Raw genomic sequence first — 20,669 nt, forward strand, 5'->3', positions numbered from 1 at the left:
GCTTCTCGCAGTATCTTTTGGACAGTGTTAAGATGTGCCTGCTACTTGATGTCTGTACATCATCTTTGAGTGCTGTTATCTGAAGTGCTGTCAATTTGTGGTTTCTGCGCCTGGAAACTCTGATGAACTTATCCTCTGCAGCAGAGGTAATTCTCAGTCTTTAATTTCCGGGATGATTCTCATGAGAGCCAGTTTCATCATAGCGATTAATGAATTTCATGACTGTACTTGAGGATACCTTCTAGGGTGTAGCAATTTTCTAGTTTGACTAACCATCATGTGTTAAAACAATGAGGGACTGTCATTTCTATTCACTTTAGTTGAGTCTTTCTTGCCATATTCTGTTTTAGAACAGTTGTGAAACAGGGCCCAGCACTGTATGGTGTTGTGTACCAACATCTCCTCTGTAAATCACACCCAATGGTCGCAAACACTCTCTGAAGGCCCATGATTCCACAAATTCCACAAAGAAGCTGATGGAGAGATGCCAAGTGTGTGTAAAGCTGTCATCAGAGAAACTTGGGGGGGGGGCCAGGGGTACTTTGAGGAATCTAAGGTAGGTGTAACAGTTAATCTGGTTCGTTTCACACGTGTTTTAACTCCCTGTTTCCATATGATGTGCACCTTCTTGGTTTGGCTGCCTTCAGTCTGATCCATATTGTGTGTATATATGTATATATATATATATATATATGTATATATATATATATATATATATATATATATAAATATATATATATATATATATATATATATATATATACACAGTGCAGGGTGTTGTGGATTCTGTTTGTGGGCTCCCTCTGGTGGTTGCTGCTGGTACTGGGTGACTTTGGTGGGTTGCGGCCTTTGGTTTCCACCTGTCCATCAGAGGCTGGGTGTTTCCTATTTTACCTGGCCTTTCTGTCATTCCCTTGCCGGCTATCAATGTATTCAGATGTGCTCTGTTTGGTTCCTGCCTACCTGCTCCCAGATCTTTCAGGATAAGCTAAGTGCTGATTTTCAGTTGTTTGTTTTTTTGTCCAGCTTGCTTATTATGTCTCTATGCTAGCTGGTAGCTCTAGTGGACTGAGGTTCTCCCCATGTGCCATGAGTTGGCACATGGGTTCTTGTAATCTCAGGATGGTATTTTTGATTAGGGTTTTTTGCTGACCGCTCAGTCCCCTTTTGTATCTTTCTGCTTTCTAGTTTACAGCGGGCCTCAATTTGCTAAAGCTATATATATCATCTCTATGTGTGTGCCTTCCTCTCATTTCACCGTCAATACATGTGAGGGGGCAACTATATCTTTTGGGGTTCATTCCTCTGGAGGCAAGTGAGGTCTTATTTTCTCTGCAGTACTAGTTAGCTCTTAGGCTGGTGCGTGGCGTCTAGAACCAACGTAGGCACGCTCCCTGGCTATCTCTAGTTGCGTTTGTCAGGCGTAGGGCAGCGGTCAGCCCAGGTTCCATCACCCTAGAGCTCGTCCGTTATTTATTTGTACTTTGTTTGTCCTGTGCTATCCCTAGCCATTGGGGATTCATGACAGTATAGCCGGCCCACAAAGTGTTAATATTTTGGGCTGAAGCAGGAGAAATAGAAGTGTTTAAGGGAAATTTTTTTTTTTTTTTTTTTTCCCTTCAGAGTTTTGCTGCCTAGCCCTTAATTGCTGTCTAGCTGCTTCTTACCTCCTCTTAACCCTTGAATGGCTCTGATCTTAGCTGTTTAACATGGATGTCCAGAGTTTGGCTTCCAGCCTGAGTAATCTCGCGGCAAAAGTTCAAAACATACAGGATTTTGTTGTTCACACTCCCATGTCTGAACCTAGAATTCCTATTCCAGAGTTCTTTTCTGGAGATAGATCTACCTTCCTGAATTTCAGGAACAATTGTAAATTGTTTCTTTCTTTAAAATCTCGCTCCTCTGGAGACCCTGCTCAACAGGTCAAGATTGTAATATCTTTCCTGCGGGGCGACCCTCAGAATTGGGCATTTGCATTGGCACCAGGGGTCCTGCATTGCTCAGTGTGGATGCGTTTTTTCTGGCATTGGGATTGCTCTATGAGGAACCTAACCTGGAGATTCAGGCTGAAAAGACTTTATTAGCCCTCTCTCAGGGGCATGATGAAGCGGAAATATATTGTCAAAAATTTCGGAAATGGTCGGTGCTTACTCAGTGGAATGAGTGCGCCCTGGCTGCAAACTTCAGAAATGGTCTTTCTGAGGCCATTAAGGATATTATGGTGGGGTTCCCTACGCCTACAGGTCTGAATGAGTCTATGGCTATGGCCATTCAGATTGATCGGCGTTTACGGGAGCGCAAACCCGTGCACCAGTTGGCGGTGTCTTCTGAACAGGCACCTGAGACTATGCAATGTGATAGAATTCAGTCCAGAAGTGAACGGCAAAATTATAGGCGGAAAAATGGATTGTGTTTTTATTGTGGTGATTCAGCTCATGTTATATCAGCATGCTCTAAACGCACAAAAAGGGTTGATAAATCTTTTGCCATTGGTACTCTGCAGCCTAAGTTCATTTTGTCTGTGACTCTGATTTTTTCACTGTCTTCCATTTCCGTCGATGCCTATGTGGATTCGGGCGCTGCCCTGAGTCTTATGGATTGGTCATTTGCTAAACGCTGCGGTTTTAGTCTGGAGCCTCTGGAAGTTCCTATTCCTCTGAAGGGAATTGACTCTACACCATTGGCTATGAATAAACCGCAGTATTGGACACAAGTGACCATGCGCATGACTCCCGTTCATCAGGAGGTGATTCGCTTCCTTGTACTGTATAATTTACATGATGTACTAGTGCTTGGTCTGCCATGGTTACAAACTCATAATCCTGTCCTGGACTGGAAAACAATGTCTGTGTTAAGCTGGGGATGTCAGGGGGTTCATGGTGATGCACCTCCGATTTCAATTGCTTCATCTACTCCTTCTGAGATCCCTGCGTTTTTGTCTGACTATAGGGATGTTTTTGAGGAGCCTAAGCTCAATTCGCTCCCTCCTCATAGAGAGTGTGACTGTGCTATAGAATTGATTCCTGGCAGTAAGTTCCCTAAGGGTCGTTTATTTAATCTGTCACTGCCAGAGCATACTGCTATGCGGAATTATATTAAGGAGTCCTTGGAAAAGGGACACATTCGTCCATCTTCGTCCCCTCTGGGAGCAGGTTTTTTTTCGTGGAAAAAAAAGATGGTTCCCTGAGGCCTTGTATAGATTATCGCCTTCTGAATAAGATTACAGTCAAATATCAGTATCCATTGCCATTATTGACTGACTTGTTTGCTCGCATTAAGGGGGCTAGGTGGTTCACTAAGATAGATCTTCGCGGTGCGTATAATCTGGTGCGGATAAAACAGGGTGATGAGTGGAAAACCGCATTTAATACGCCTGAGGGCCATTTTGAGTATTTGGTAATGCCTTTTGGACTCTCCAATGCTCCGTCAGTCTTTCAGTCCTTTATGCACAATATTTTCCGTGAATATCTGGATAAGTTTATGATTGTGTATTTGGATGATATTTTGGTGTTTTCTGATGACTGGGAGTCTCATGTTCTACAGGTCAGGAAGGTGTTTCAGGTTCTGCGGGCCAATTCTCTGTTTGTGAAGGGCTCAAAGTGTCTCTTCGGAGTCCAGAAGATTTCTTTTTTGGGGTACATTTTTTCTCCTTCTACTATTGAGATGGATCCCGTCAAGGTTCAGGCTATTTGTGACTGGACACAACCTACATCTGTTAAGAGCCTTCAGAAGTTCTTGGGGTTTGCTAATTTTTATCGTCGGTTCATTGCTAATTTTTCCAGTATTGTTAAACCTTTGACTGATTTGACTAAAAAGGGTGCTGATGTTGCTGATTGGTCTCCTGCGGCTGTGGAGGCCTTTCAGGAACTTAAGCGCCGGTTTTCTTCTGCTCCTGTGTTGTGTCAACCAGATGTTTCACTTCCTTTTCAGGTTGAGGTTGATGCTTCCGAGATTGGAGCGGGGGCGGTTTTGTCGCAGAGAAGTTCTAATGGCTCGGTGATGAAGCCATGTGCATTCTTCTCTAGAAAATTCTCGCCCGCCGAGCGCAATTATGATGTGGGTAATCGGGAGCTTTTGGCCATGAAGTGGGCATTTGAGGAGTGGCGTCATTGGCTTGAGGGTGCTAAACATCGTGTGGTGGTCTTGACTGATCACAAGAATCTCATTTACCTTGAGTCTGCCAGGCGTTTGAATCCTAGACAGGCTCGTTGGTCGTTGTTTTTTTCTCGTTTCAATTTCGTGGTTTCATACCTGCCAGGTTCAAAGAATGTAAAGGCAGATGCTCTTTCCAGGAGTTTTGTGCCTGACTCTCCTGGAGACTCTGGGCCTACTGGTATCCTTAGGGATGGGGTAATATTGTCCGCCGTATCCCCAGACTTGAGACGTGCATTGCAGGAGTTTCAGGTGGATAAACCGGATCGTTGTCCACCAGAAAGACTGTTTGTCCCGGATGATTGGACCTGTAGAGTCATCTCCGAGGTCCATTCTTCTGTGTTGGCTGGTCATCCTGGAATATTTGGTACTAGAGACTTGGTGGCCAGGTCTTTTTGGTGGCCTTCCTTGTCTAGGGATGTGCGTACCTTTGTGCAGTCTTGTGAAGTGTGTGCTCGAGCTAAGCCTTGCTGTTCTCGGGCCAGTGGATTGTTGTTATCCTTGCCCATCCCGAAGAGGCCTTGGACGCACATTTCCATGGATTTTATTTCTGATCTCCCGGTTTCACAGAAAATGTCCGTTATCTGGGTTGTGTGTGACCGCTTTTCTAAGATGGTTCATTTGGTGCCCTTGCCTAAGTTGCCCTCCTCCTCTGAGTTGGTCCCGTTATTTTTTCAGAACGTGGTTCATTTGCATGGGATTCCGGAGAATATCGTTTCTGACAGGGGATCCCAGTTTGTGTCTAGATTTTGGCGGACGTTTTGTGCCAAGATGGGCATTGATTTGTCTTTTTCGTCTGCATTCCATCCTCAGACGAATGGCCAGACGGAGCGAACTAATCAGACCTTGGAAACTTATTTGAGGTGTTTTGTTTCTGCTGATCAAGATGACTGGGTTGCTTTTTTGCCACTGGCCGAATTTGCTCTTAATAATCGGGCTAGTTCTGCCACGTTGGTCTCTCCTTTTTTTTGTAATTCGGGGTTTCATCCTCGTTTTTCCTCTGGTCAGGTGGAGTCTTCGGATTGTCCTGGAGTGGACGTGGTGGTGGACAGGCTACATCAGATTTGGAATCAGGTGGTGGACAATTTGAAGTTATCTCAGGAGAAGACTCAGCAGTTTGCTAATCGCCGTCGCCGCGTGGGTCCCCGACTTCTTGTTGGGGATTTGGTGTGGTTGTCTTCTCGTTTTGTCCCTATGAAGGTCTCTTCTCCTAAGTTCAAGCCTCGGTTCATCGGTCCTTATAGGATCTCGGAGATTCTTAACCCTGTATCTTTTCGTTTGGATCTCCCAGCATCGTTTGCTATTCATAATGTGTTCCATCGGTCGTTGTTGCGGAGGTATGAGGTACCCGTTGTTCCTTCGGTTGAGCCTCCTGCTCCGGTGCTGGTGGAGGGAGAATTGGAGTATGTTGTTGAGAAGATCTTGGATTCTCGTGTTTCCAGACGCAAACTCCAGTATTTGGTTAAGTGGAAGGGTTATGGTCAGGAGGATAATTCCTGGGTGGTCGCCTCCGATGTTCATGCGACTGATTTGGTCCGCGCCTTCCATAGAGCTCACCCTGATCGCCCTGGGGGTTCTCGTGAGGGTTCGGTGACCCCTCCTCAAGGGGGGGGTACTGTTGTGGATTCTGTTTGTGGGCTCCCTCTGGTGGTTGCTGCTGGTACTGGGTGACTTTGGTGGGTTGCGGCCTTTGGTTTCCACCTGTCCATCAGAGGCTGGGTGTTTCCTATTTTACCTGGCCTTTCTGTCATTCCCTTGCCGGCTATCAATGTATTCAGATGTGCTCTGTTTGGTTCCTGCCTACCTGCTCCCAGATCTTTCAGGATAAGCTAAGTGCTGATTTTCAGTTGTTTGGTTTTTTGTCCAGCTTGCTTATTATGTCTCTATGCTAGCTGGTAGCTCTAGTGGACTGAGGTTCTCCCCATGTGCCATGAGTTGGCACATGGGTTCTTGTAATCTCAGGATGGTATTTTTGATTAGGGTTTTTTGCTGACCGCTCAGTCCCCTTTTGTATCTTTCTGCTTTCTAGTTTACAGCGGGCCTCAATTTGCTAAAGCTATATATATCATCTCTATGTGTGTGCCTTCCTCTCATTTCACCGTCAATACATGTGAGGGGGCAACTATATCTTTTGGGGTTCATTCCTCTGGAGGCAAGTGAGGTCTTATTTTCTCTGCAGTACTAGTTAGCTCTTAGGCTGGTGCGTGGCGTCTAGAACCAACGTAGGCACGCTCCCTGGCTATCTCTAGTTGCGTTTGTCAGGCGTAGGGCAGCGGTCAGCCCAGGTTCCATCACCCTAGAGCTCGTCCGTTATTTATTTGTACTTTGTTTGTCCTGTGCTATCCCTAGCCATTGGGGATTCATGACAGCAGGGGTGAACATAGAACTCATGGGGGCCGATGGGACCCGACCGGCAAAGATAAAATAATATTCAGAGGGGTCACAGAAGAGCATATGTCAAAACTTTGCAGCCTTCACAAAGTAATTTTCCCCCTACTGAAGCCCTAGATTTCCCTTTCATTGCACCCAAAAAGTATGATGCAACAAAAGTGCCACATAAACACAGTATGATACCCCCAGGGTGAATTCCTCCACAGTATCCTCCACACACGCACAGTATGATGACCCTACTGTACCCCACCTCAACTCCCCTGGCAAAGTATGGTGACCCGAACACAGTATAATCCTCCAACTGTGACCCCCCACACAACCCCCCACCATATAATGGCCCTCACTAGCCTTCAAAACAGTATAATGGCCCCTACACAGCCCTCCTCACAGTATGATGGCCCCCACACAAACTTTCACACAGTATAATTGCTTGTTTACAGTATAATGTCCCCCTCATAGCCCTTCATAAAGTATAAGGGCCCCCACATAGCCGTCCAAATATTGTAATGGCCCCCACATAGCCCTCCAACTATTATAATGCCCTCACACACAGCCCTTCAAATATTATATTAGCCCCCACATAGTTCTCCATATATCATAATGGGTCACATAGTCCTCCATATAGTATACTGCACCTCATAATCCTCCATAAAATATTATGCACTCCCTATAGTACTCCATATAGTATAAAGCACTTCCCGATAGTCCTTCATACAGTATAATGGACTCCCCATAGTCCTCAATACACTATAATGCACCCACATAGTCCTCCATATAGTATAATGCACTCTCCATAGTCCTCCATTTGTTATAATGCACTCCCCATAGTCCTCCATATACTATAATGCACTCTACAGTCCTTTATATAGTACAATGCACCCCATAGTCCTCCTTATAGTATAATGCACCTCTTATAGTCCTCCATATAGTATAATGTACTCCCCATAGTCCTCCATATAGTATAATGAACTCCCCATAGTCCTTCATACCTTATTGAGGCCACCACCATGTACTCACTGATTTAAAAACAAACAAAAACACAACAGTCACCTCTCCTCTTCGTTCCACCACTGCTCTGATCTCTGCAGCAAGCATATCAGTGCAGCGGACACCATGTAGTGACAATATCACACCCTCTGCATTGAGACATCAGATGCAGAAGGAGAATGGTGGAGTAAGGATAGTCGGCTGATGCTCCGTCTTTCATCATTCCCTTAAACAGTACTGGCATCCAAGATGCCAATACAGTGGAACGTATGATGATTTGTGGGGTGACCTGCTGGTGCTGGCACTGGGCCCCCCAGCTTACAGGCTCCATAGCAGTCATGTGGCCTTTCAGCAAGACAATAATCCCAAACACACAGTCAAGGAAACACTCAATTTGTTTCAGGGAAGGAAAATATACCTGCTAAAATGTCCCAGCCATTACCCCACCTGAATCCAATAGAAAATGTACGGAAGGAACCTAAAGCTCAGAGTTCATATGAGAAGCACACAGAAGCTTCAGGATGTAAAAAGTGTTTGTGTGGAAGAAGGGGCAAAAATCACACCTGAGCAATGCCTGTGACTAGTTTCTCTATACAGGAGGTGTCTTGAAGCTTCATCACCAACAAAGTATTTTGTACAAAGTATTAAATAAAATTCTGTAAGCGTGGTCAATACTTCTTCCATGTGTCATTTCTCAATATTACACATAACTTAATTTATGGACATCTATGGTTTGGTTTCTTTCCCTGTGTGGATTGGATGGGTTGTTACTGACATCTGGTGAGAATTTCATGCCAATAGCACCTTTAGAGATAGATTTACTTAGAAAGTTGGTGGCGTGTTCAATATATATATATATATATATATATATATATATATATATATATATATATACATATATATATATCTCAATATTCATAAGATATATTAATTAAAACGAATATAAGAGAATAATAAATAAATAAATATAAGACTTTGAAACCAATTAAATTGTATTCTGTCGTCATAAATTTCTACATGCATATAAACCATCTGTGATAATTTTTCCCCTTTTATTAATATTTATCCTTGCTCCGTAAATGCATCCTCGCTAATGCTCAGTTTTCCTGTTTTCTGTCATTTCAGGTCCAAGAGTTATTTTTTTTTTTTTTTTGCATTTCTTCATTTAGGCAAGAAGCCACTTCCTTAACAGCTGTATTATCTTAAACCCACATAAACATTTCTCCCCTGACCTTTTTTTTTTGTATTTTTTTTTTTGTAAAATAAAATAAGACAAGTCTGAGTAGATATATGCATTACAGACGCAAGAGGTTTTTTCAGCATTCCCAACGCTAGAAGAGCGCATCTTGGAGGAGGACTCTCAACATATCATACACAGAATGTTCCGAGCAGTACGTTCAAGGCTACCGTGACAGTGAATGGCAATCTACTCCACGTCGTGGATCAATGCATTTGTGCCTAAACTTTTGAAAAAGAAAAAAAAAAGAAATATTATGAATTTGTAAGTCTGAAAAAAAAAATATTTAATTTAAAATTGTATACTTGCAATAATAAAAAAAAAAGTGTACTTCGGGGTGGGGGGAGGGAACGAAAAAAACCACATAAAATAACAAAAAAAAAAGACAGTTTTTGTTGGTGTCGAATTCCACTAGTGTTTATATTTTCTGGAAGAAAAAAATGGACGGGATGCGGACGGGGCTTTCATTTCTGGATATTTACAAAAACCAGCAAGTGTCCAATCAAAAAATAAAAAAAAAATAAAAAAAAATTGAAGTGATAATATTAGCCATTCCTTAGGGTAGGAGGAACAGATGGATCTAATAGACCTATGACAAATATATAAATATATATATATAAATATATATTAAAGCGTAGTGCATATGGTAAACTTTGGTTACATTTCTTTCAAAATTGTTTGTTTTTGTTTTTTCTGCTCCTGTATAAATAATATTGATGAATAACTTTTTTTTTTTAAAGAGACTTTACTGTAAATAGTTTTTTTTGTGTGCGTCTTTTCTGTCCCTTTTTTAATTTTTTTTCCCCCTTTTTTTGTGACTTGTCATGTGAACTCTGTGGGGGAGGAGATGTAGGAGAATACGCTGAGCCTATAGTTGCTTCTCAGTCATTAAAACAGAGTTGTTGTTCCAGTCTATGGGAAAACAGGTCTTAAGACACAACCATGTACATAGTGCAGGCAGCAAAAAAAAAATAAAACAAAAATTAAAAAAAATAAAATAAAATGGCATCTTGAGTTTTGCCAAGCTGCACATTTGAGTCTATTCTGGGATTTTTTCATAGGTACAAGGTTAGAATGCTACAAAATGTTACCACTGTGCCTTCCAATGTTTGTATCATCATTACGGAAAAAATAACAATAATAATAATAATAATAAAAAAAAAATCTAAAAAAAAATGTTAAGTGGCTGTGATATAGCTAATCAATTACAAGTGTTAACTACATATGTAGCTGAAGCGGTATGCAATGAGAATTTTTTTTCTGATGTGGTCGGAATATTTCATAGGCATGTGCGTGCTCGATGACCACTTGCTGCCATTTTTCCGATTTGTAAAAAATGGCAGCCGTATGACCTGAAAGGCGTGGACTGATAAATAAGCAACCATCATCTAGATTTTTTTGGGGGGCCAGTATGAATGTGATAAAGTTTTTCGACTCTTTTGGATTTTTTTTAACAGCTTGGCGTCACTTACCTTGCTCCAAGGTGCAGTATAGTTTATATACTTTATCACCAGGCATTATTTTTTTTGTCCCTAGTCTTTGTTTTATTTTTTTTTTCTCCAGCCACACAAACTTGGCATGTATTAAACTCTATCCCTAATTTAAAGTAGGATAATCACCCTCGAAAAAAATAAAATAAAATACCCTACCGCGGTCTAAACGTCCATCTGTTCTCCAGCTATACACATTCAACAACCGCATTTTGGAAATTTTATGCAACAAAACGACAGAACGGAATCATTATTTTCAAATCGTGTATGTAAAATTTATATTTTTACATGTAGACCTTGTTTTTATGTGTATTAATATGCTGTATTGGAATATTTTTTTTTTACCTGTGTGGTTGACAAAAAAAAAGAATTTTTAAATTGAATCTTCGAAATATTCTACATTATTTTTTTTTTAATTTCTTTGTGTTGGTTTTCATTCATGAACAAGACTGACAGTTTCCCCTGTAATCATTTCATATCTTTCATATGTATGATGAAAATCTGTAAATATGTTAAATGTGGGGAAAAATGAGATGCCGTCATCGGCTTATACATTTCTTTTGTAAATGTGGAGGTGGATTAGGGTTGTTTGTATTTTACACTCTAAAGAAATTGATGGGTTGCTTTATATATGTATATATATATATATATATATATATATATATATATATATATATATATATATATATATATATATATATACAGTATATATATATATATGTGTATATATATGTATATGTGTATATATGTACAGACCAAAAGTTTGGACACACCTTCTCATTTAAAGATTTTTCTGCATTTTCATGACTATGAAAATTGTACATTCACACTGAAGGCATCAAAACTATGAATTAACACATGTGGAATTATATACTTAACAAAAAAGTGTGAAACAACTGAAACTATGTCTCATATTCTAGGTTCTTCAAAGTAGCCACATTTTGCTTTGAATGGTTTTCACTTCACAGGTGTGCCCTGTCAGGTTTAATTAGTGGGATTTCTTGCCTTATAAAGGGGGTTGGGACCATCAGTTGTGTTGAGCAGAAGTCTGGTGGATACACAGCTGATAGACCTACTGAATAGACTGTTAGAATTAGTATGGCAAGAAAAAGCAGCTAAGTAAAGAAAAACGAGTGGCCATCATTACTTTAAGAAATGAAGGTCATTCAGTCCGAAAAATTGGGAAAACTTTGAAAGTGTCCCCAAGTGCAGTTGCAAAAACCATCAAGCGCTACAAAGAAACTGGCTCACATGAGGACCGCCCCATGAAAGGAAGACCAAGAGTCACCTCTGCTTCTGAGGATAAGTTTATCTGAGTCACCAGCCTCAGAAATCGCAGCTCAGATTAGAGACCAGGTCAATGCCACACAGAGTTCTAGCAGCAGACACATCTCTAGAACAACTGTTAAGAGGAGACTTTGTGCAGCAGGCCTTCATGGTAAAATAGCTGCTAGGAATCCACTGCTAAGGATAGGCAACAAGCAGAAGAGACTTGTTTGGGCTAAAGAACACAAGGAATGGACATTAGACCAGTGGAAATCTGTGCTTTGGTCTGATAAGTCCAAATTTGAGATCTCTGGTTCCAACCACCGTGTCATTGTGCGACGCAGAAAAGGTGAACGGATGGACTCTACATGCCTGGTTCCCACCGTGAAGCATGGAGGAGGAGGTGGATGGAGTGGGGGTGTTTTGCTGGTGACACTGTTGGGGATTTATTCAAAATTGAAGGCATACTGAACCAGCATGGCTACCACAGCATCTTGCAGCGGCATGCTATTCCATCCGGTTTGCGTCTAGTTAGACCATCATTTATTTTTCAACAGGACAATGACCCCAAACACACCTCCAGGCTGTGTAAGGGCTATTTGACCAAGAAGGAGAGTGATGGGGTGCTACGCCAGGTGACCTGGCCTCCACAGTCACCAGACCTGAACCCAATCAAGATGGTTTGAGGTGAGCTGGACCACAGAGTGAAGGTGAAAGGGCCAACAAGTGCTAAGCATCTCTGGGAACTCCTTCAAGATTGTTGGAAGACCATTCCCAGTGACTACCTCTTGAAGCTCATCATGAGAATGCCAAGAGTGTGCAAAGCAGTCATCAAAGCAAAAGGTGGCTACTTTGAAGAACCTAGAATATAAGACATAATTTCAGTTGGTTCACACTTTTTTGGTAAGTATATAATTCCACATGTGTTAATTCATAGTTTTGATGCCTTCAGTGTGATGAAATAATATGAAATCATGAAATAATCATGAAAATACAGAAAAATCTTTAAATGAGAAGGTGGTCTGCACTGTGTATATATATATATATATATATATATATATATATATATATATATATATATGTTGGACTGGCCGACCAGAGAACCGGGGAATCCTCTGGTGGGCCCTAGCTTTTCCTTCAGGAGAGTTCATAGTGTAATTCTTGGGAGAAAGGTGGTCCTCAGAATCAAATCCTCTTCTGGGGTCAATGTTATTCAGTCTGACTATATATATAGTATATATTATACATATACATATAATTATATATGTATACAGTGACCCAGCCTTGTGTCAGCCGATTCCTTGTTGCCCGTGATGTTATTTCATTTTGCAAAAATGAAAAAAAAAATAATCTTGTACATTGTATTGTAAAATACATTTTACCATTTTATATTTCCCCAAGTTCTAACTTGTCCATTGGTTTATTCCAAAATAAATATGGGTTGAAAAAACAAAACAAAAAACAAGTCATTCTAAAATATTGCAACCCTTTCGGTGCTTGTTAGTGTTGAGTTGAAGTTTTTGATATAAAGGAACACTAAACACAGAAAAAGCAAACACACACACAAAAGAAAAAAGAAACATCCCAAGGGCTTGTTCACACGTTGCGTTTTTGCATTTCAGCGTTTTGTTCCGTGCCGTGGCAAAATGTAACATTTGACCGTACCAGCAAAGTGAAGGAGATTCCTGAAGTCTCGTGCGCACGTGGCTTATTTTTTTTCTTTGCAGATTGGAAGCAGTTTTAAATCTGTAGCACCAATTCTTTCAGAGTTTTGCAACGTTTTTCACCCATTCAAATGATTGGCAAAAAAGCATCAAAAACACATGGAAAAATGTGATAAAAATGCACTTATTTTTCACGCTTAGAGATGTGTTTTTGCTGCAGAAGTTTCTGCGTTAAATACTCAATGTGTGCACATTTCCTAATGATCCTTTCCGTAATCTCCTCCTTTCATCCTACTTTGTCTCATATTATAATTAAAACTGAGAAATATGTCAAGAAATCTTCTTTTTGTGTCTCAGGAGATCAGCATCTTCTGGATCCTATATGTGGCAGTAACATATTTGACTGTAGCAGGAGCCTCTCCCCTCTGTCCTGATTGTAGTAGGATAAAAGATAACTAAGCACCATTTCTTGGATAAAGGGGCAGTGTATTTATCAGCCAATAATGAAACTGATCAGAAGATGAACCCCCATGTTTTCTGCAGTATTTCTACAAGACTGACCATTTCCATATCTTGTAGAAAATGATGCCGACTAAGAAACTTTGAGGGCAATTATATGTCTGGTTTAATCACATCTTTCTAGGTTTAGTGTTCCTTTAAAGTACCTGGAATTTTAAAAGGAGGAGTAAAAAAAATGTGAAATGATAGCAAAACGGGCATGAGTACTGTGTAATAATAGAGCAAGTATATACCTGACCATAATGTAAAACCTATTTGACAACATAAAGTGGTGCTTATATTTTTAACTCAAAGTTGATGTCGATGCTTCTTTTTCCAACCTTGAAATCTTGCATATCTGTCTTTTCTGTATTGTCCTAACACTTAAAGAATTATCCCACCAATATCTATACTCCAGTGTCATTTACACAAAAATATTCACATACCCTAATAGTGTTTTTTAGAAAAAAGTCTTTTCTTTTTTAGCCTTTTAAGAACTTAATTGACAAAATTTACCCAACCACATGGGCTGTGTAGCAATTTTGCAACAGATTACAGCAATTTATACAACAGCCTATACAAGGATGATTCAACCCAAATTTGGACTATCATAAATATACAGCCGAATGTAGAGATCCTTTAATAGTACAAATCTTTTTTAGTAACATGATAAAAATGATACAAGGATGCTATCAGAGATGTGATTCCTAAGCCCTAATGCAAAATCCAAAACAGCCAACCCTAAAACCAAACCTACCAGGGGTCATTTATAATAATCTATTCTTCATTGGCAAAGGAACCCCTCAAGCACCAGGTACAGAGGATGACTGCTGCCTCTCTACATCCAATATCTATGTCTTTTTATAAAGCTGTAAGGTGCCCCCTCGCAGTACCTAATGAGGCTCAATGCAATTCCCACGTAGATGACAGTCTAGTTCAAAACCCCATTAACACCGATACTTAACTGCCCTTATGTCTAGTCAGTACCCTATTAAGCTAAAGTAGCCTAGGTCTATTAGATGTTATTTCATTATTTAAATTTGAGGGGCAATAATGGGGTCTCCAACAACCCCTTGTATAGCTAGGAGAATAACAGTTGAAGCCCAGGGGAAAAATGCATCATAACTTTTGTATTTGGGATTGTTGCTTGTAAAAATATAAAATGGCTGATCCCTCTTCACCCCGTAGTGCACATTTTTTTTCACTTTTTAAAAAAACCTTTTTGTACGATCCACCTCCACATTGATGTCAGGAACTATTTCACCCGACAACCATACTGTCTTACGGGAGGAGATTCTTTGCAACTGTCTATCATAGTAGCAAAATATAGAAAAATAAATACAGCTGTTAACCCAATCAGTAATGCAATTTGTTCTGGTTCAGTCTTCCAATTTCCCATCTGGCTTTTTTGTTTTTTGGGGACATGTGGGTGGAAAGGAAGGTAGACTTGGAGGTGCAAAAACAGTCTAATTTTGCCATATATGGCAAGTATAATATTCTATATGTCATAAACACCAAGAGGAACCGCCCTAGAGGAACGCAGCAAAGCATCAGAATAAAGAAGCACAAATGAAAGATGGAAGAAAAAGTATCAAGAGTGAACACCGTTCCCGGCATATTGAGGTGCCCTGCCTTTTTGTGTCCCTCATTCTTTGCCATTAAGGACTGGAAATTGATGCAGTTTTGTGCAGTGCTAGGCTGTCAATATTCATTTAAAGTATTATAAACATATGTAATGGTGAAAATTTATGAACTGTGGCCTTTTTTCATTGTTACTCGTAATGCAATTCAGTAAAGATAAGGAAGAAAAGCAGAAATTCACCATGTATCAGTGCCTGGCTTTTATTATAATGTTTCTTTTGTCTATTGCTCTTTTTTGCTATAAAAAAAGACTGTAGTATTCCCTAAAGCATAAAATAAAAAATAAATCAAAGAAAAATATATATTTGGCTAACACTCGATAATTTTTTGTTTTATTTTCTCCCTCGATTTTTATTGATCACATTTCCCAACAAATACTGGAATCATCAGCTCAAAAAAATCTTATTTTTGTTTCACTATTTATAAATTGCTCTTTTACTCTTGTTACAAAGATGAAAGTGTTGGTTCCCTTTTTGTTTTAGAAACATTTTTTTTCTCTGTTGGTCGCAGAGGGGATGTTTTGTTTGCAGCTGAACAAATATATGATGAAAAAATAAATAAAATTAAAAAAAAATTGGAAAAAGGAAAAAAAAAAAGAAAACAAACAAACAAAAAGAACAGTTACACCTTGTTCTCAATGGTGGCTGAGTGCCTCGACTTTTTCATGTTTTGGTGTGGTTCTGATTTGTAGAAGTGTCCAAACAGGTTGTGTGCTGGAGTTTCTTTGAGGAAAAAAATGCACAGCTTAGTGTAGGCCATTACCTGTCTCTCAACAGTAGTTATTCAATGCAGCCATGTACATAACCGTTATGTAGCAATAAATGTGCCGTTTTTATAAACCGCTCGATGTCTCCTTATTTGTGTGTGTGCAAGCGCGTTGTATTTTTGCCAAAGTATGTGTCACTTTTGGAAAGTTTAGAGAAGAAAAGATAAAAAAAATGCAAACAAAACAATAGTCACCAGAATGATAACTGGCCGTCCTTGTGCTCCCCCTCCAATGCAAAATTAGAAACCTGAAATTTGCTAATTTTTTGAATGTCAATTAGGTCGCCCCTGAAGCTTTCCAATACCTATTGCTTTGGAGGCTTCAACAGCACCCATGACATTTACCAACTCCTCCAGAGGTTTGGCAGATTTTCCCTTTTTAGACATCCTTCAGTACTACACATACGTGCCATCTTTCCCGTAATGTCTGGGTGTTCTCATATGGCATATAGGGACTAGTGATGAGTAAGCATGCGTTATCCGCGCATGCTCGAGTGTCTTCGCGTGCTCTAATACTATGTTGAGTCCCCACGACTGCATGTCTCGCGGCTATTCGACAACCGCAACACATGCAGGGATTACCTGTTTGTTAGGCAATCCCTGCATGCGTTGTGGCTGTCAAACAGCCACGAGAAAATATTTTTCGAGCATACCAAAGATACTCTTAGAGCACGAGCATTCTCATAAAACTCCATATCCGATTACGTTCACATATATAAAGTTTGTCACCCCGAAAAAGTAAACTAAACTACTTAAAGAGAACCTGACAGTTGATATATGTTGCCCGATCCACAGGCAGCATGACTGTATGATCCCAGCCTGGGATGTTTGTCTTTGAAATGTTGCAGAATTTCAGAAAATTATATACTTTAGAAGCTGCCGGGGACCGAGCTGCGCTGTAGACTGGTCAGGTAACTTGCGTCCTTGGCTGCTTCTCTCCGCCCGCTGCCCTGGAATGACAGATCTCTACCTACATTTGCGTGTAGGCACAGACCTGTCAATCCAGGGCAGCAAGCAGGGAGAAGCCACCACAGACCTACCTGTCTGACTAGTCTGCAGTGAAGCTTGGTCCTCGGCGGCTCCTAAAGTATGTTTTTCTCTGAAACACTTTTTTTTTCACTGCAGCCATTTGGCAGATTCAAAAAAGTTCATTCTTTTCACATTAATGTACACTCTGCACCCCATCTTCACTGAAAAAAACAGAAATGTAGACATTTTTGCAAATGTAATAAAAAAGAAAAACTGAAATATCACATGGCCATAAGTATTCAGACCCGTTGCTCATACATTCATATTTAAGTCGCATGCTGTCCATTTCCTTGTGATCCTCCTTGAGATGGTTCTACTCCTTCATTGGAGGCCAGCTGTGTTTAATTAAACTGATAGGACTTGATTTGGAAAGCGCACACACCTGTCTATATAAGACCTCATAGCTCACAGTGCATGTCAGACCAAATGAGAATCATGAGGTCAAAGGAACTGGCCAAGGAGCTCAGAGACAGAATTGTGGCAAGGCACAAATCTGGCCAAGGTTAAAACAGAATTTCTGCAGTACTCAAGGTTCTTAAGAACACAGTGGCCTCCATAATCTTTAATGGAAGAAGTTTGTGACCACCAGAAGTCTTCCTAGACCTGGCCGTCCAGCCAAACTGAGCAATCGTGGGAGAAGAGCCTTGGTGAGAGAGGTAAAGAAGAACCCCAAGATCACTGTGGCTGAGCTCCACAGATGCAGTAGGGAGATGGGAGAAAGTTCCATAAAGTCAACTATCGGCTTTTATGTTGCCCTACAAAAGCCTCTCCTCAGTGCAAGGCATATGAAAGCCCGCATAGAGTTTGCTAAAAAAAAACACATGAAGGACTCCCAGACTATGAGAAATAAGATTCTCTGCTCTGATGACATGAAGATAGACCTTTTTGGTGATAATTCTAAGCGGTATGTGTGGAGGAAACCAGGCACTGCTCATCAACTACCCAATACAATCCCAACAGTGAAACATGGTGGTGGCAGCATCATGCTATGGGGGTGTTTTTCAGCTGCAGGGACAGGATGACTGGTTGTCATCGAAGGAAACATGAATGCGGCCAAGTACAGAGATATCCTGGATGAAAACCTCTTCCAGAGTGCTCTGGACCTCAGACTTGGCCAAAGGTTCACCTTACAACAAGACAATGACCCTAAGCACACAGCTAAAATAACAAAGGAGTGGCTTCTGAACAACTCTGTGACCATTCTTGACTGGCCCAGCCAGAGCCCTGACCTAAACTCAATTGAGCATCTCTGGAGAGACCTGAAAATGGCTGTCCACCAACGTTCACCATCCAACCTGATGGAACTGGGGAGGATCTGCAAGGAAGAATGGCAGAGGATCCCCAAATCCAGGGGTGAAAAACTTGTTGCATCATTCCCAAGTAGACTCATGGCTGTACTAGCTCAAAAGGTGCTTCTACTCCATACTGAGCAAAGGGTCTGAATACTTATGACCAGGGGATATTTCAGTTTTTCTTTTTTAATACATATGCAAAAAAACCTGCATTTCTGTTTTTTTTTCAGTCAAGATGGGGCACAGTGTACATTAATGAGAAAAAAAAAATGAACTTTTTGAATTTACCAAATGGCTGCAATGAAACAGAGTGACAAATTTGAAGGGGTCTGAATCCTTTCCGTACTCACTGTAGGCGACGTAGCCCATTAAAAAATTCATAGCAGACATGTGCATTTTATTGCTGCAGTTGCAGATAAATTGACTTTTATTCCATATGCAAATGAATGCACTGAGGTGTACCCTTGGAGTGGCCAAGTGCTCGGTGGACAGCTATTGCCTCCAATTTGCATTTATAGCACTGTCCCTTATCTTGACTGACAGTGTTTTCTTTGCAAGAACAAGTGCTACCTAAAATTGATTCCTTATTCCTACATGGACAGGGGCGGATTATAATGAGGTCAATCTGGGTGTTAGCCCAGGGCCCAGTGGTGTGGGGGGGGCCCTGGGCTACCGCTCAGATTGACTGCCGCCATCAGGGCATTACTGCCCTGACTGGCGTATTGGTCCGGTGGGCAGAGGGGGCCCTCATCGGGCCATGTCTCATCTGTTCACCAGGCCCCTACCGGCGCTGCAGTAGTTTAACGCTATTGACGTGCTGCCAACCAATCGGAGGCTGGCAGCTGGCATCAGCCGCAGCGCGCAAGTCGCCGGCGTCTGATGTCATTGTCAGTCGCTGGCGAGTGCGTGCTGCAGCTGTGAGGAGGGAGCTTTGCCGAAGGAGCGCAGTCAGGTGAGAAGAACTCGTTTTTTGTTTTTTTTTTATTGAGAGCGACAATCCGGGGGACCCGTGCCAGAATGCTGGAAACTGGGGGCAGATTTGCTGCACATTGGGGGCAGAGATACTGGACACATTGGGGGCAGAGATGCTGGACACTGCGGGCAGAGATGCTGGATACATTGGGGCAGAGATGCTGGACACATTGGGGGCAGAGATGCTGGACACATTGGGGCAGAGATGCTGGACACATTGGGGGCAGAGATGCTGGACACATTAGGGGCAGAGATGCTGGACACATTGGGGGCAGAGATGCTGGACACATTGGGGGCAGAAATGCTGGACACATTTGGGGCAGAGATGCTGGACACATTGGGGGCAGAGTTGCTGGACACATTGGGGGCAGAGATGCTGGACACATTGGGGGCAGAGATACTGGACACTCTGGGGGCAGAGATGCTGGATACATTGGAGGCAGAGATGCTGGACACTGGGGGCAGAGATGCTGGACACTGGGGGCAGAGATGCTGGACACATTGGGGGCAGAGATGCTGGACACTGGGGGCAGAGATGCTGGACACACTGAGGGCAGGACTGGAGACAGATGGGGCAGGATTGGAGACATGGGCAGAATGTAGATATGGGGCATGATTGGAGACACGGGGCAGAATGAAAGACATGGGGCAGGATTGGAGACAGATCGTGCAGGATCATGAGGCAGGATGGATACGATGGAGACCGATGGGGCAGGATGGATACTCATGAGGGCAGGATGCGAGAACATATGACTGGAGCCAGGAATGAGATACACGGGGCCAGGATGGGGGATATTATTATTACCATAGGGGCTAATAAAGGGATATTATTACTGCAGTGATGTATTTATTTTATTTTTTGAGTATACTGTTTTAAATGGGGGGGCGGTCCTGTTACTGTGCAGAGTGACAGAGTGACAGAGAGCCCATATTGATCACAGTTATCAGTAGTGATAATAATCTATTCGTTAATGTCAGGAGCCGTCTATCACAGTTTTTCAATACGCTCTGAGGCCGCTAGCTTTATCGACTTCTGGGAAGTGAATGGCTTCCCCAGACAGACAGGAGCTAAGGAGGAGAATGTACCCACGCACCCTGTGTGCACATCGCTCATCTCCTCCAGTGTCAGTCTGCACAAAGAGGAACACAGAATTGCATTTAGGCAGCGTTCGTTCTTGAAAAGCATAGGCTGTCAAAATAAGGGATAGTGCTCAATATGCAAATTGGAGGCATAACTGTGCTCTGAGCTCTTGGCCACGCCAACAGTGCACCAAAACATTTTGAT

General features: G+C 41.6%; 1 protein-coding gene across 10 annotated transcripts in view; it reads left to right on the plus strand.

Moving 5' to 3' along the window:
- TCF4 (transcription factor 4) overlaps positions 1–9,019 on the plus strand; it is a 523,378-nt gene extending 514,359 nt beyond the window's left edge. For all 10 annotated transcript variants that reach the window (XM_077282414.1, XM_077282423.1, XM_077282432.1 and 7 more), the window contains one exon: positions 8,656–9,019. The gene's annotated coding sequence lies outside the window, so the exon portion shown is untranslated. The remainder of the gene's footprint in view (positions 1–8,655) is intronic.
- The last annotated feature ends 11,650 nt before the right edge of the window (positions 9,020–20,669 follow it).

This window comes from Ranitomeya variabilis, chromosome 1, assembly GCF_051348905.1.
Source record: "Ranitomeya variabilis isolate aRanVar5 chromosome 1, aRanVar5.hap1, whole genome shotgun sequence".
In the NCBI taxonomy this organism is placed as follows: domain Eukaryota; kingdom Metazoa; phylum Chordata; class Amphibia; order Anura; family Dendrobatidae; genus Ranitomeya; species Ranitomeya variabilis.